The following is a 7,548-nucleotide window of genomic DNA, read 5'->3' as shown; positions in this document are numbered from 1 at the left end:
GAGGGAATTAGCGTGGGTATTTTTATGACATGTCTGTGAGTTGTGTGAAAAATTAGGGAAGTCTAAGGAAAAGTCATAAACTCTTTCATACCCTGGCAGGGGATGGAACTCGCGTCCCTTTAGACAACAAACTGTATCTTTAACCACTTGACCACCACCATTTCAACCCCCCCCCCCTCAAGCTTCAAACCCGCCTCCCTCTTCCATGAGTCTCCCTTCCCACAAACCCTGCAAGGAATCAACATTTTTGGCCGTGGGAATTTGTTTTAATTTTTATCACCGAAAGACGCAAAATGTCACCATCTCTTACATGTACATATCAGTATGTCTGTGCGTAACATACTGGCAGATTTATTTGGTAGATTCTGAGCAGTATTGATGATACAAGCTCCCAAACACCTCTTCCTTAGTGATTTATTTTTGGATATGGGTGGTTGTTTATATATCGGTATGTCTGTGCGTAATATACATTGATACAGATTTATATAGGTGGATTCTGAGCAATATGGAGGGTGACTGACTGGCTCTCGTATTCTCGTCGGTTAAGGAAGCTCCCTAACATTTTTTCCTTAGTGATTTGATTTTGGATATGGGTGGTTAATCGCTTAGGAAAAGGTGGAAGTAGTAGTAGTAATAGTAGTGGTGACGGCGGCGGCGGCGGCGGCAGGATTTATTTGGATTTATTCCTTTTAGTGTTGGCCTTTTGTAGTGAAGGGGTCATTGAAAAGTGAAAGTTCCTTCTTTTTTTTTTTTAATTCCTATTGTTATTTTTCAGGTGAATAAAATCTTCTGTTGGTAGGAAGGATTAAGTGTGTGTGTGTGTGTGTGTGTGTGTGTGTGTGTGAGAGAGAGAGAGAGAGAGAGATCCTCGGGGTATTGGAATTGTCTGGTTTTAATATTCTTTTCTTTCAATTATTTTACACCAGAGAGAAAAGGGGGGGGGGTTAGGTTCTAGGCCTGATGGATGTTTTTTTTTTTAATTATTATTTTTCGCTTTCACATATTCTACATCCAATACATTTATAGCATATCTTATATACCGATACTGTATGCCTCTTATCGCAGTTTTTACCATTTTTTACTTTTTTTGTCCGTGTCTGTCACTGCCTGTCCTTTCTTTCATTTTCATTTATTCATTCATTCATTGTCTGTCTGTCCTTTCATTTTTCATGCATGCATTCATTCATTCATTTTTCTTTATCTTTTATTTTCTTTCTGTCTTTGTGTCAGTGTCCATTCATTTTTTCATTCATTCATTCATTCATTTTTTCTTTAATTTTTCTTTCCTTCTTTCTCTTTTTTTTTTTTTTTTTTTCATTTTTCTTTCATTTTCAAGGGTTTGGTGTTCAGCAAATTCTTTCGTATATGCTAACTCTGATATTTTCACCTAATTCTCACCTGTCTTTATTACTTTACAGGTGAATGTGTTTACCTGTCCCGACCACTTCCTCTCCCTCAGCAAGGTAGGACAGAATTTCTTTTATTTTAATGTTTTTTTTTTTTTAAGTAATTTTTGGCGTATTTCTGGTTATAAATTTTTGGCGTATTGGTTATAAATTCTTGGCATATATCTTGGTATAAAAATTTCAGCGTATATCTGATTAAAATTTTTGGCGTATTTTTGGTTACGGTATATAATTTTGGCTTACAGGTTTCTGGTTGTCATTTTTGACGTATTTCTAGTTAAGCTATATCATTTTTGGCGTATTCCTGGATAGGGTATAACAGTTTTCACGTAGTTTTGGTTAGGATATGTAATTTTGGCGTATGTTTGTTAGGGTATATTTTTGGCTTATTCTTGGGTGGGGTGTAACAGTTTTGACATGTTTGGTCAGGATATATAATTTTTGGAGTATTTTTCGTTAGGGTATATTACTTTTGGCGCATTTTTGGTTAGGCTGTATGTTTTTTGACGGTAAAATTTTTTGACGTTATAAGAATTTTTTGCGTATTACTGATTATAAATTTTTGGCGTATTTACCGTATGGTTAGAGTATAAAATTTTTGCCTTAATCTTGGTTAGGCTATATAATTTTTGGCGAATAGATTTGTGGTTGTCAGTTTTGGTGTGTGTGATTATTGTATTCCAGCCCTCTCTTTTTTTTTTTTTTTTTTTTTTTGCCGTATAAGTTAATGATTATCACATTTTTGGCGAATAGGTATGTGATCATTTTTGGGGTATATGTATCAGACAACACTTTGGCGTATATCTCGTGATCATTTTTACCGTCTGTGTATGTTTATTAAATTTTCACCTTATTTCTCGTAATAATTTTTGGCATATACGTCTAAGATCATAATTTTTTTCTATATAATATTGCTGTATTTTTAGCGTATTTTTTGTGATTGTGTTTGGTGTATATGTCTAAGATGATCATGTTTTTGTATTTTTTTTTTTTCTATTTCAGATTGTTGTATTTTGGGGGCGTTTTCATGATTTTTTGGCGTATGGGACTTTTGGCGTATGTGATTATTTTTTAGCTTATATTTTTAGCTTATGTGATTTTTGGCTTATATTTTTGGCGTATGTGATCGTTTTTGGCGTATATGCTGTTGTCACCAGTAGTGTTATATTCCTGTGTATAAGTCTCAGGTGTGAGGCCAACAGCTGTGATTCGTTTGTATACCAAGAACTGGTAACGGGGATTTTTTTTTTCTCTCTCTCTCTCTCAATCCATCCATCTGTATCTATCCATCTCTGTCCATCCATCCATCTGTATCTATCCATCTGTGTCCATCCATCCATCTGTATCTATCCATCTCTGTCCATCCATCCATCTGTATCTATCCATCTGTCCATCCATCCATCTGTATCTATCCATCTCTGTCCATCCATCCATCTGTATCTATCCATCTGTCCATCCATCCATCTGTACAGTATCCATCCATCTCTGTCCATCCATCCATTTATCTGCCTGTCTATCAGTCTGTCTGTCCATCTGTTTATGTCTGCCTGTCAGCTTCTAACCAGAACCGATAACAACCATGACAGTTTTCTTCTCGCAACCATTTATTTTTTTTTATTATTATTATTATTTTTTTTTTTTTGACGAGAGAACGCAAGACGGAAAAATTCTAATATCGTTAACCATTCTGTACAAAAATTAATGAGAGAGAGAGAGAGGGGGAGAGAGAGATTTTAAGTTAGAGATTGTTAGACAGGGAAGAGGAAGGGGGAGAGGAGGATCTGAAGGAGAGAGAGAGAGAGAGAGAGAGAGAGAGAGAGAGAATTAAAGTTAGAGATTGTCAAACAGGGAGGAGGGAGGGAGCAAGGGGGAGAGGTGGAACTGAGAGAGAGAGAGAGAGAGAGAGAATTAAAGTTAGAGATTGTCAAACAGGGAGGAGGGAGGGAGCAAGGGGGAGAGGTGGAACTGAACGAGAGAGAGAGAGAGAGAGAGAGAGAGAGAGAGAGAGAGAGAGAGAATTAAAGTTAGAGATTGTCAGACAGGGAAGAGGTAGGGAGGAAGGGGGAGAGGAGGAATTGAAAGAGAGAGAGAGAGAGAGAGAGAGAGAGAGAGAGAGAATTAAAGTTAGAGATTGTCAAACAGGGAAGAGGGAGGGAGGCAGGGGGCGAGGTGGAACTGAACGAGAGAGAGAGAGAGAGAGGGAGGAAGGGAGAAACGTTTCAGTCTATCACGTTTTTTGGCATATTTTTGAGGTCATTCTACGTGAACTCTACTCCTGGGATTGTACTTGTAGCGATAGATAGATGGATATATCTGTTAATTATTGTATTGTAAAGTGTACGGTAGTTCATTAAAGCGACATAGGTATAGTGTTATATAGATAGATATATATTGTTATTGATCGATAGATTGATAGGCGGTTCATTATAGCGACATACAATAGATGGATACGGTAGATAGATAATGTTATAGATATATTGTTATAGTTAAATAGATGGTGTTATAGACAGTGTTTGCGGTGTTATAGATAGATATACGGTGTTATACTGTAGATAGTGTTATAAATAGATAGGTAGACGGGGTTATTGATAGATACAATGTTATAGATAGATAGTTTTTAATTCATTTTCTTTTCATGTTTCAGCGCATTAAAAATAATTCACAACAGATTTTAAGGTCGCATCTACACTTCCTCGTGACTAGTACAGCCTAGATATTTATTTATTTATTTATTTTACTTATTTTATGGCCAAACGCTTTGATGAGATTTGAAAACTGAAAAATTCGTCTGAAATAAAATATGGAAGATTTCTTTTTACTTAAGCACTATACACACACACACACACACACACACACACACACACACACACACACACACACACACACACACACACACACACACACACACACACACACACACACACACACACACTAATCCCCAGACACAAAAATCCCCCAGAGCTGTAAAGATAAGTAAATCCCTTAAGTAAGTAAATCCCATAAGTAAATCCCTTGATACGTGTACTTGCCCACTTAAATCCCATCTGCTGACATTTTTCATCCGGAAGTGATAAATTTAAGGAGAAAATCCGTACACAGTGTAAGTTAGTTTCCCTTACACACACACACACACACACACACACACACACACACACACACACACACACACACACACACACACACACACACACACACACACACACACACTATAATCCGTACACAGTGTAGGTTAGTTGCTCACACACACACACACACACACACACACACACACACACACACACACACACACACACACACACACACACACACTATAATCCGTACACAGTGTAGGTTAGTTGCTCACACACACACACACACACACACACACACACACACACACACACACACACACACACGCAGTATGATCTGTACACAGTGTAGTTTAGTTTCACACACACACACACACACACACACACACACAGTATGATCTGTACACAGTGTAGTTTAGTTTCGCACACACACACACACACAAACTATGATCTGTACACAGTGTAGGTTAGTTTCACACACACACACACACACACACACACACACACACACACACACACACACACACACACACACACACACACTAAAATCCGTACACAGTGTAAGTTTCTCTTCCATACTCAGTTCCATGCCTTTTTCCCAATATATTTCAGTCGTTTCACTTCTCTTCGTGTCAGCTGCATCGATATTTCCTAGTTTCCCCTCCATTATGTTGCATATTCTTCCCCTTTATTACAATTCTTTAACATTTTCATATTTTTCCTCTCTCTCTCTCTCTCTCTCTCTCTCTCTCTCTCTCATTGAATTCACTAAAGACCTTCAGTAAAAACCTCGTATATAGTCTCTCTCTCTCTCTCTCTCTCTCTCTCTCTCTCTCTCTCTCGATTTTATTGAATTCAGTCAAGACCTTCAATACAGACATCTCGTATATACAGAGATAATTAAATCTTTAATATCCAGTCTTTCCTTTCATTTCATAAAGTTGTCTGGAGATAGCTAGCGTAAATGAAAAATAAAATAGTAATAATCCATCCATCCATCCATCATCCAATCCTACATTTCCCCATGAGGAGCGTAGGAGCCCGGGGCTAAGCAGTCGGTCCCGACATTTAAGATGAGAGTGACCAGCCTCACTCATCCCTGAGTGGCATTACATGAGCAATCAACCCCAACCACCCCTTGGATATAAACCTTCACCGGCTCAATCTGATTGTAGCGCAATAATTACTCACTAAACCACCAGGCGCCAAAATTTGGTTATAATTACCACCCAGCGTAGTAAATGGTTTCCTAGTGTACAGGAAATCATTTGGCTTGTCACTTAGTGTCGAGTCACCCATAGGCAGAAGGAAGAGGAAAGAATGAAGGAAAGAAAGACAGAAGAGGAAGTGTAAAGTTACCCGTAGGCAGAAGGACAAGGAAAGAATGAAGTAAAGGAAGACAGAAGAGGATGGAAGGAATGGAGAGAGGAGAGGAAAGGGCAGACAGCTGACAGCAGCACTACATTGAGTGAGTGGATGGTGAGCGCCCCCATCTACCACTATAATAGTAATAATAATTGTAATAATAATGATGATAATAACAATAATAATAATAATAATAATAATAATAAGGATAGTGACAGTTTTCGTGTTGGTCATAGTAGTAATAGTAATAATGATAAGAATTGTAGTAATAATTATTAGTGTTCGTGTTGGTAATAATAATAATAATAATAATAATCCATCCATCCATCCATCATCCAGTCCTACGTTGTCCCATGTTGAGCGTAGGAGCCCGGGACTAGGCAAGTTGGTCCTGACATTTAAGATGAGAATGACCAGCCTCACTCATCCCTGAGTGGCATTACATGAGCAATAAACCTCAACCACCCCTTGGATGTAAACCTTCACCGGTTCAATCCGATTGAAGTGCCGTAATGACCCACTAAACCACTAGGCGCTATAGTTTGATTATATGGTTACCACCCAGCGTAGTAAAATGGTTTCCCGGTGTACAGGAAACCATTTGGCTTGTCACACAGTGTAGAGTCACCCACAGGCAGAAGTAGGAGGAAAGAATGAAGGAAAGAAAGACAGAAGAGGGAGTGTAAAGTCACCCACAGGCAGAAGGACGAGGAAAGAATGAAGAAAAGAAAGACAGAAGAGGATGGAAGGAAAGAAGGATGGAGGAGAGGAAAAGACAGACACCGGAGAGCAGCACTACATCGAGTGAGTGGATGGCGAGCGTCCCCCACCTACCACTCGGTAATAATAATAATAATAATAATAATAATGCTAGTAATAATAGTAATAATAATAATAAAATGATAATAGAATAATAATAAAAAATAATAATGAAGAAGAAAAAGAAGAGTGAGAATAATAAGAATAATAACAATAGTAATAATAATAATAGTAATGATAAAATGTATTCATCCCCCTTTTTTTTGTCCCACTTTATTCTCGTTGGTTAAGAAATCTCCCTAACACCTTTCCTTAAGCAATTTATTTTGCTTACTCCGCAATTTGTCTTACTGCAAATATTTGATCCACACATCCTCTGCCACTCCTAAAGCCACCCTGTTCGTACATCACGATACTTTAGGCAGACAAGAAAATAATCTACCGAAATAGAAAACGCTAGTTACATGGATAACTGATATATTTTTCGTTCCTGGACTAGGCACATTTTACCCCTCTCCTATTCTGTCCTACTTTAGCCTAAACCAACCCATCCTAACCTACTTTTCTCTGCCCTACACTACCCTACCCCAGCCTACCCTGCCCTAGCGTTCCCTGCCCTATCCTACCGCTGAGGTCTCCTGTAGGGATACTCGTTCTTCGGTTTTTGCCAGGCTTAGGGAGGTGGAGGAGATTAAGGTGTTGGACATCCGTTCTGGGGGCGGAGAGACTTACAACATCCCTTTGTCTTGTTGTAAACTTTGGTCTACCCTTTCCCTGTCATGACACTTCTCCGGAGTCGATAATATTCCCCATGCAGTGCTGAGGTACCTGGATGATGAAGCTTTTTTTTTTTTTTTTTTTTTTTTTTTTTTATAGGAAGGGGGGGGAAGGAAGGTTGTGTGGAGGGGAAGGGAAAGTGGGAAAGGAGGAAGGAAGGAGGAGTGGAAAGA

Source organism: Coenobita brevimanus, chromosome 42 (genome assembly GCF_032717465.1).
Source record: "Coenobita brevimanus isolate Jiangsu-jjx chromosome 42, ASM3271746v2, whole genome shotgun sequence".
In the NCBI taxonomy this organism is placed as follows: domain Eukaryota; kingdom Metazoa; phylum Arthropoda; class Malacostraca; order Decapoda; family Coenobitidae; genus Coenobita; species Coenobita brevimanus.
This window is presented reverse-complemented; position numbering follows the sequence as displayed.